The sequence below is a fragment of the Arachis ipaensis genome, chromosome B02 (genome assembly GCF_000816755.2).
Source record: "Arachis ipaensis cultivar K30076 chromosome B02, Araip1.1, whole genome shotgun sequence".
Classification (NCBI taxonomy): Eukaryota; Viridiplantae; Streptophyta; class Magnoliopsida; order Fabales; family Fabaceae; genus Arachis; species Arachis ipaensis.
In genome coordinates, this window is record NC_029786.2 from 50,368,355 (window position 1) to 50,379,103 (window position 10,749).

The following is a 10,749-nucleotide window of genomic DNA, read 5'->3' on the forward strand; positions in this document are numbered from 1 at the left end:
TGAATTTCAAAGGATAAAGTGAGATGCCAAAACTGTTCAGAAGCAAAAAGCTAAAAGCCCGCTCATCTAATTAAAACTGATCTTCATAGATGTTTTTGGAATTCATTGTATATTCTCTTCTTTTTATCCTATTTTATTTTCAGTTGCTTGGGGCAAGCAACAATTTAAGTATGGTGTTGTGATGAGCGGATAATTTATACGCTTTTTGGCATTGTTTTTAGTATGTTTTTAGTATATTTTAATTAGTTTTTATTATATTTTTATTAGTTTTTAAATAAAATTCAAATTTCTGGACTTTACTATGAGTTTGTGTGTTTTTCTATAATTTCAGGTATTTTCTGGCTGAAATTGAAGGACCTGAGCAAAAATCTGATACAGAGGCTGAAAAAGGACTGCAGATGCTGTTGGATTCTGACCTCCCTGCACTCGAAGTGGATTTTCTGGAGCTACAAAAGCCCAATTTGTGCGCTCTCAATTGCTTTGGAAAGTAGACATCCTGGGCTTTCCCCCAATATATAATAGTCCATACTTTACCCAAGATTTGATGGCCCAAACCGGCGTTCCAAGTCAGCATAAAAATTTTGGCGTCAAAATGCCAGAACTGGCAGAAAAGCTGGAGTTAAACGCCCAAACTGGCACAAAAGCTGGCGTTTAACTCCAAGAAAAGTCTCTACACATGAAAGCTTCAATGCTCAGTCCAAGCACACACCAAGTGGGTCCGGAAGAAGATTTCTGCATTAATTACTTATTTCTGTAAACCCTAGGCTACTAGTTCCCTATAAATAGGACCTTTTGCTATTGTATTTTCATCTTCGGATCAACTTGGTTCTTCTGGTTCACTCTCTAGGGCCGAAGCCAATGATCACCATTATCAGTTTTGTATTTTTAACGGTGGAGTTTCTACACACTATAGATTAAGGTGTGGAGCTCTGCTGTTCCTCATGAATTAATGCAAAGTACTATTGTTTTTCTATTCAACTCAAGCCTATTTCTTCTCCAAGATATTCATTCACATTCAAGAACATGATGAATGTGATGATTATGTGACACTCATTACCATTCTCACCTATGAACGCGTGCCTGACAACCACTTCCGTTCTACATGCAAACAAGCTTGAATGTGTATCTCTTGGGTTTCTAATCTAAGATTGGAACCTTCGTGGTATAGGCTAGAATTATTGGCGGCCATTCCTGAGATCCGAAAAGTCTAAACCTTGTCTGTGGTATTCCAAGTAGGATCTGGGAAGGGATGACTGTGACGAGCTTTAAACTCGCGAGTGCTGGGCGTAGTGACAGACGCAAAAGGATCAATGGATCCTATTCTAACATGATCGAGAACCGACAGATGATTAGCCGTGCGGTGACAGCGCATTTGGACCATTTTCACTGAAAGGACGGGAGGTAGCCATTGACAACGGTGAAACCCAACATACAGCTTGTCATGGAAAGGAGTATGAATGATTGAATGAAGACAATAGGAAAGTAGAAGTTCAGGAGGAACAAAGCATCTTCATGCGCTTATCTGAAATTCTCACCAATGAATTACATAAGTACCTCTATCTTATTTTATAATTTATTCATCTTTTAATTATCAATTCTCCATAACCATTTGAATCTACCTGACTGAGATTTACAAGATGACCATAGCTTGCTTCAAGCCGATAATCTCCGTGGGATTGACCCTTACTCACGTAAGGTTTATTACTTGGACGACCCAGTGCACTTGCTGGTTAGTTGTGCGAAGTTGTGAGAAAGAGTTGAGATTACAATTGTGCGTACCAAGTTGTTGGCGCCATTGATGATCACAATTTTGTGCACTAATAGCATTCACATGTCCATTGATAAACCCCATGTTTAGGGTTTATCTTGTGCTAAATTTAGTGAATTTTGTCAACTATTCTCACACTTATTCATACAATTCGCATGGTTTTAAGATTTCTTCCTAATTTTGTGCTATGAATGAAAACATGCTTCCAAGGCCTTAAAATCACTAATTTTTAATCCTCTCTTTTTACGATTCGATGCCATGATGTGTTTGTTAAGTGATTTCAGATATTATAGAGTAGGAATAGCTTAGAGGATAGAAAGGAAGCATGCAAAGGTGGAAGGAACACAAGAAAATGAGGATTTGAGAAGCTAATGCCGATGCACACACATGGATGACGCGTGCGCATGATCGCGCCATACTCTGAGCGACGCGTACACGTGACTCAACGCATATGCGTGACCAGTGCATCTTCCAAGTGACGCGTACACGTGGGTGACGCGTACGCGTGACGAGCGGCACGTGCCTCATTAAAGAGAAATCGCTGGGGGCGATTTCTGGGCAGACTTTTGGCCTAGTTTTGAGCCCAGTATGTAGATAAGAGGCTGGGAGTGAAGGAGGATAGGGGGATCACCATTCATATACACTTTTAGTTTAGATGTTGTTTTCTAGAGAGAGAAGCTCTCCTCTCTCTAGATTAGGGTTCTTAGTTTTACTCCTCTTTAGATCTAGATCTCTTTCTCCTTCAATTTAGTTTTCCTTTACTTTTACTTGTTCTAGTACTTTACTTCTCTGGTTAATTCTTTTATTTTGTTAATTTTAATTCATGCACTCTTTTGTTGATTTCCATTTTCTTTTAATGCAATTTATGTTTTCATGTGTTTTAATGTTGGCCTTGGTTTCTATTGTTGATTTCTTGCTTTTGATAGTTATAGCTTTTATTATTTCTTGCAATTTACCATGCTCTATGTTTATGCCCACTAGGTGTTTGATGAAATATTTTTTTTAGTTATGAGTTAGATTTTTCTCCTCTTGGCTTGGGTTGAGTAATTGGAGACTCTTGAGTTATCAAACTCTTTTGTTAATTGATAATTGAAAGTTGCTAGCTGATTTGAATGCCACTAAAGCTAGTCTTTCCTTAGGAGTTGACTAGGACTTGTGGACTCAAGTTAATTGTATCCATTTGACTTTTCTTCATAGTTAGAGGTTAACTATGTGGGAGCAATGGACAATTCTTGTCACAATTGATGATGATAATGAGGATAGGACTTCTAGTTCTCATTCCTTGCCAAGAGCTTTCTTAGTTGTTAGCTTATTTCTTTTGTTATTTACATTTCTTGTCTCTTACTACAAAATCCCCAAAACATTCCTTCATAGCCAATAATAAAGCACTTCATTGTAATTCCTAGGGAGAACGACCCGGGATTAATACTCTCGGTTATTTTATTGGGGTTGAACTAGTGACAACCATATTAAAATTTGATTTGAGGATTCATTGTGGGTTTAGAACTATACTTGCAACATAACCATTTTTGTGAAATTCTTTACCGACAATTTTCCCACATCATCCATCTGGCGTATTTGCCTACAGGCGAATGCCATTTGGCTTGTGCAATGCACCTGCCACCTTTCAGAGATGTATGCTATCCATCTTCTCTGATATGGTAGATAAGTTCCTTGAAGTGTTCATAGATGACTTTTCTGTCTTTGGGGACTCATTTGACTCCTGTCTTAATCATCTGACCCGAGTTCTAAAAAGATGCCAAGAAACAAACCTAGTTCTAAACTGGGAGAAATGCCACTTCATGGTAACTGAAGGCATTATTCTTGGACATTGGATCTCAAATAAGGGGATAGAAGTGGATCAAGCTAAGGTGGAAGTGATAGAATGCTTGCCTTCACCTACTAATGTCAAGGTAATCAGAAGTTTTCTAGGACATGCAGGATTTTACAGACAGTTCGTAAAAGATTTCTCTAAAATCGCAAAACCCATGTGTAATCTCTTGGCCATTGATGTTCCATTCGTCTTTGACCAAGAATGTCTGCATGCCTTTGAAGCTCTGAAAGGCAAGCTTATCACTGCTCCCATCATCTCTGCACCCAACTGGGACTTACCATTTGAGCTAATGTGTGATGCCAGTGATCATGCAATTGGCATAGTCCTAGGGCAGAGACATGAGAAGCTCCTGCATGTCATTTACTATCCTAGTCATATACTAAATGATACGCAGAAAAACTACACTACTACAGAAAAGAGACTACTTGCAGTTGTTTATGCCATTGATAAATTTATATCCTACCTAGTAGGATCTAAGGAGGTCATTATTTATACTGACAATGCCACTCTAAAGTATCTACTCACTAAGCAGGACTCCAAGCCCAGACTTATAAGATGGGTATTACTCATGCAAGAGTTTGATATAGAAATTAGAGATAGAAATGGCACAGAAAATCAAGTGGCTGACCACTTGTCTAGGATTGAGCCAGTAGCAGGGACTTCTTCTCCCTCCACTGATATATCCGAATTCTTTCCAGATGAGCAACTCTATGCCATCTGGACAGTACCTTGCTTTGTAGACATTGCAAATTACAAGACTATAAGGTTCATTCCCAAGAAATGTACCAGGCAGCAAGCCCGGAGACTCATGCATGATACCAAATATTACCTATGGGATGAGTGATAAACTCCTATTTTATGATTTATCTTGTGCTCAATTGAGTTTTTTAGCAATTCTTCACCCACTTATTCATATAAATTGCATGGTTTTACAATTCCTCCCTTATTCTATGATAAATATAAAAACATGTTTTCTATGCCTTAAAAATATTAATTTTAATTATCCTTTATTACCATTCGATGCCGTGATCTGTGTGTTAAGTATTTTCAGGCTTCATAGGGCAGGAATGACTTAGAGGACAGAAAGGAAACATGCAAAAATGGAAGGAACGCACAAAATGGAGTTTTGAAGAAAATGGCAGCGACGCATACGCATGGACGATGCGGACGCGTGCCTAGCGCAAAATGCAAGCGACGCACACGCATGGACGACGCGAACGCGTGCCTGGTGCAGAGCACAAACGACGCGTACACGTAACTGACACATACGTGTGGCAAGGAAAATCTCCAATGACGCGCACGCGTGACCCACGCGCACGCGTGACAGACGCCACATGCAAAAAACTGCAGAAGTCGCCCCCAGCAATTTCTAGGCCCTTTTTCGGCCCAAATCCAAGCCCATAAACACATAATAGAGGTTGGAGAATGAGGGAATCAAGGAGAACATTCATTATTCACAATTTTAGGTTTTAGATGTAGTTTTCTAGAGAGAGAGGTTCTCTCCTCTCTCTTAGGTTTTAGAATTAGGGTTTCTTTTAGTTTATGGTTATTTCTTCATTCCAGGTTCAATGTTCCTTTAATTTTTGTTTCTCTTCTACTTTTATTTACTCTATTACTTTAGTTGCTCTATTTCACTTGCTAATTACTTATGTTGCCAAATTGGCTTATGAACTTCCCATGTTAGATTTGAATTTATGTTTAATACAAATTGAGGTATTTCAGATTTATGATTGCTTTCTTCTATTTATGATATAAATAATTTAGATTTTTCCCCCTTTGCTTTGGTTGAGTAATTGGTGACACTTGAGTTATCAAACTCAGCTATTGATTGAAAATTAGAATTTGTTGATTGATTTGGATCCCTCTAAAGCTAGTCTTTCCACAGGAGTTAACTAGGACTTGAGGAATCATATTAATTAGTCCACTTGAGTTTCCTTTATTTAGTAAGGGTTAACTAAGTGGGAGCAATAAACAATTCTCATCACACCTGATAAGGATAACTAGGATGGAATTTCCAGTTCTTATACCTTGCAATGGTTTTCATGATAATTAATTTACTTTCTTGCCAATTTATTTTGTTGTTTCATATTCAAAAACCCAAAAATATATCTTTTTCCATAACCAATAATAAATCATACTTCCCTGCAATTCCTTGAGAGACGACCCGAGGTTTAAATACTTCGGTTATAAATTTTACTAGGTTTTGTTACTTGTGACAACCAAACTTTTGTATGAGAGGATTCTTTGCTAGTTTAGAAACTATACTTACAACGTGATTACTTTTGTGAATTCTTTACCAGCAAAAATCCGTTTGTCAATGAGCCATATCTCTTTAAGAGATGCTCGGATGGAATAATCTGACGCTGTCTGTCTGAAAAAGAGGCACAGAGAATTCTATGGCATTGCCATGGCTCTGACTATGGAGGACACTTTGGAGGTGAGCGAACAGTCACCAAGGTACTCCAAAGTGGCTTTTACTGGCCTACTTTCTTTAAGGATTCTAGAGAGTTCATCCGTTACTGTGATAGTTGCCAAAGGGCTGGCAATCTCCCTCATGGTCACAGCATGCCTCAGCAAGGAATCCTAGAGATTTAGTTGTTTGACGTATGGGGCATAGATTTCATGGGACCCTTCCCGCCTTCATACTCAAACATCTATATCCTTGTGGCAGTAGATTATGTGTCTAAATAGGTTTAAGCAATAGCAACACCCACTAATGACACCAGAGTAGTAATTAAGTTCCTCCAAAAGAACATCTTCAGTAGATTTGGTCTCCCTAGGACACTAATTAGTGATGGAAGTACTCATTTTTGCAACAGACAATTTGATTCTGTCTTAAGCCGTTACGAAGTTCTCCACAAAGTAGTAACACCGTATCATCTCCAAACAAATGGGCAAGCTGAAATCTCAAATAGAGAGCTAAAGCAAATCCTAGAGAGGACAGTAAGTGCCTCTAGAAAAGATTGGGCTAGAAGGCTTGATGATGCTCTGTGGGCATACAGAATAGCTTTCAAAACCCCAATTGGAACCTCACCGTATCAGTTAGTATATGGGAAGTCCTGTCATTTGCCAGTGGAACTAGAACACAAAGCCTATTGGGCAACTAGATTCCATAACCTTGATGCTAAAGCGGCAGGAGAAAAACGACTCCTCCAACTAAATGAGTTAGACAAATTCTGCTTAAATGCATTTAAAAATGCAAAGATCTATAAGGAAAAGGCAAAAAGGTGGCATGACAGGTAATTGGCTTCCAGAGTCTTTGAACCAGGACAGAAAGTCCTGTTCTTCAAATCAAGACTCAAATTATTCCTTGGTAAACTCAAATCCCGCTGGAAAAGACCGTATGTGATTACAAGTATATCACCTTACGGGCACATAGAACTTCAAGGTAAAGATCCTGAAAACAGGTTCACTATCAATGGACAGAGAGTTAAGCATTACCTTGAAGGAGATATAGAACTAGGAGGTTCAACACTGTTGCTAAGCTAAGCACAGTGAAGTCCATCTAAAGACATTAAAGAAGCGCTTATTGGGAGGCAACCCAATGCTTGCTCATACATCATTAATTTTCTGATTATTTCTGTTTTAATTAGTTTTTTTTAATTAATTTTTGATTATGTTTTAAGTTAATACTAAAATTAGTGATCATGAACAGTGCTTAAACAGAGACAGAATGGTGCAGAACAGCAAACAGAATACCCTAGAGTAAGGATCTCTCTGGCGTTAATTGCTAGAAAGGGTAGGCAAGTGGGCGTTCAAACGCCCATGGAGGCAGCAAGCCTGGCATTAAACGCCAGCCAGGGAGCTCTGGCTGGGCATTTAACGCCCAATAGGGAGCACAAGCCTGGCATTAAACGCCAGCCAGGGAGCCCTGGCTGGCCATTTAACGCCCAAGAGGGAGGACTACTCTGGCATTAAATGCCTGAATGCCAGCATTCGGGGTGTTTAAACGCCAACAAGGCAGCATGGAGGTAATTTCAAAATTCTCAATCTTCTCTTGATTCAACTCATCTTTTTTTTCAATCCAATTTCAATTATTCTTTGATTCTTAAATCAAATCTTGTTCAAAAATCTCAATTTCAATTTAATTTCAAAATTAAAACAATTTTTTCAAAAACTTTAAAATTCTTTTTCAAATTTCATATCTTTTTCAACTTGTTTTCAAATTCTTTCAGAATCTTTTCTTATCTTTAAAATTTTTGTTCATATCTTTTATTAAACTTTCAAATCTTTTTCATATTTCTTATTTTATCTTTAAAATATTTTATATCTTTTTAAAATCTTTTTTTTCTTTCAAGTTTAACAACTTATCTTTTTCTATCTTTTTCAAAAATCTTTATCCTTCTTTCATGATTTTTTTCGAAAATCCCTCCCCCCTCCGTATATATATTTGTGACCGTGCCTCTCTCCCTCACTCACCACCTCTCATTCGAATTCTATTCTCTTTTCTTCTTCTTCCTTTCTTACTTTTTTCTCGAGGACGAGCAAATTTTTAAGATTGATTTGGAAGGAGCCCTGTTCTTTCATCAAGAATTCAATCCCATGACTCCAAGAAGTGGCAAGACCGCCCCTAAGAACAAGAAAGAAGACAACTCAACAGTTATTTTCAAACCTATTTGATTCCTTACCAAGCAACATGAAGAACATTATCACAAGATAATAAGTAAAAGGGCAGTAATCCCTGAGGTGGGATTCGAATTAGGAGAAGAAGAATACCCAGAGATCTAAGAGCAAATTCGAAGGAGAGGCTAGGAGATTCTGGCTGATCTTCAGTCTAAAGTCAGATACACCATGATCCGTGAATTCTATGGAAATCTGTGGATGACAGATAAGCAAAAGAAAGATGGAACAGCTGTCCATAGTTTTCGCACTATGGTCAGGGGGAAGATCATATATTTTTATCTGGATAGGGTGAGAGAGATCTTCAAATTACCCTTGCAAAAGGATTACCCTAAATCATACAACAGAAGGGTTGTAGCCAACCAAAAGCTGGATCAAGTCCTAGAGGATATATGCTTGCCTGGAACTCAATGGATTGAGAATACAAAAGGGGAACCATGCCAGCTAAAAAGGGAGAACCTCAAGCTAGTTGCTAGAGGATGGCTAGACTTCATCAGGCGTTCTATACTCCTCATAAGTAACCGCTCTAAAGTCACTATTCTAAGAGCTATGATGATTCACTGCATCATGATGGGGAATGAGGTGGAAGTCCACCAAATACTCCCTCGTGATATTTACAAGCTGGCAAACAGGGTGTCCACTAATGCAATGCTAGCTTATCTAAATCTCATCTTTTGCCTATGCCAAGAGGCTAAGGTTATGATCCCATTAGATAACTTTATTCCAGTGGAAAAACCAATCACCAAGTAGGTGATGGAGAGTTCCAAGATAGAAGAGGATCAAGCCAAAAAGAAAGCACCTGACCTCCCCAAGAGATCCCTCCAATGGAGTATTGGGACCAGCTAAAGGCGTCTGTAATACACTTACAAAGCACTTTAGATCAGCTCAAAAAGGAGCAGAAAGGTCAGACTAGCTTGATTTGCAAACTAATCAAGGAGCATGAGAAGCAAGGGCGTGAGCTGGAGGAGCTGAAGCGCTAGAAGCTCTCCCCTGAAGAGCCCAGTGCCCCTTAAGTTGAAGAACCATGCGTCCCTCAACCTAAAGAGCCCAACATCCCTCAACCTGAAGGTTGTTGAGTTTCAACTCTGTGGCTATTCTAATTCCTATTTCTTATATTTCTGTTATTCTTATTCCTATGTCTCATATTTAGGTTTACATGATCACTAGTAGTATTTAAGTCTTTAGTTTTATTTTATGTCTTTTAATTTTTAGATTTCATAAGCATTAGTAGTAATTAATTAATTTTTATTTTTCTAATTAGCTAAAAATTATTCCTCTTATCATCATTAAACAATGAATAAAATAGTAGATTTTTTTAGAAGAATAAAATATGCATAAATTTTTGAGTTCTCCAATAAAGAATAGTTAATTATTTTGATATGGTGTCATTGCTTTAGTTTTCAGAATGTATGAATAAATAGTGCATGTTTGAAGTTGGAATTTTAGGATGCTGGCTCTTGGAAGAATGAAGAAAAATGAAAAGTATTATTGACAATCTGAAAAAAACCAAAAATTGATTCTTGAAGCAAGAAAAAGAAGGAAAAAAATGGCGAAAAAGAAAAGAAAATAGAAAAAAAAGAGAAAAAGCCATTAGCTCTTTAAACCAAAAGGCAAGAGCAAAAAGCCAGTAACCCTTTAAACCAAAAAGCAAGGGTAAAAAGATCCAAGGCTTTGAGCATTAATGGATAGGAAGGCCTGCACGGAATAAAATCCTGGCCTAAGCGGCTCAACCAAGCTGTACTTAACCATGTGCTTGTGGCGTGAAGGTGTCAAGTGAAAAGTTTGAGACTGAGCGGTTAAAGTCGTGATCCAAAGCAAAAAGAGTGTGCTTACGAACTCTGGACACCTCTATCTGGGGACTCTAGAAAAGCTGAGTCAAAATCTGAAAAGTTTCACCCGGTTAAAGTGTCTTGATGGGTGGAAATTAGATTCCCATACCAAAACTCACCGGCAAGTGTACCGGGTTGCATCAAGTAGTAAAACTCACTTAGAGTGAGGTCATCCCATAGGGATTGATGGATCAAGCAACTTTAGTAGGTAATTAGTTTAGTCAAGCTAACATTAGTGAATTGGGTGAAATTGAGCAACAGAATGTAAATTGTAGTGAAAGTAGAGTGCAGAAAGTAAATTGGGCAGAAACTTAAAGTGCAAGAAAGTAAAAGAGCTAAAACTTAAATTGCAAGAAAAGTAAATTGCATGAAACTTAAAGTGCAAGAAATATAAACGGCTTGAATCTAAATTGTTGAGAAACTTAAATTGCTTGAAGAATAAAGGATTTGGGAACTAGGATTCAAAATAAAACTTGATTTGTAAAGTGCAAAGAAGTAGGAGATGAAGTAGATTTGCAGAAATTCTAAAGCAAAAATGAAAATTGCAGAAGAATTGAAAATCAAAAGTGAAAACTTGCTTCAGTTTGAAACTTAAAGAAACAATTGAGATCAGATCTTTAATTCTTAAATTCAGAAAGCAGAAAAATAATGGAACTCCAAGAGGAAGAACTCCAAAGAATTCTTCAATCAAAGTTTAC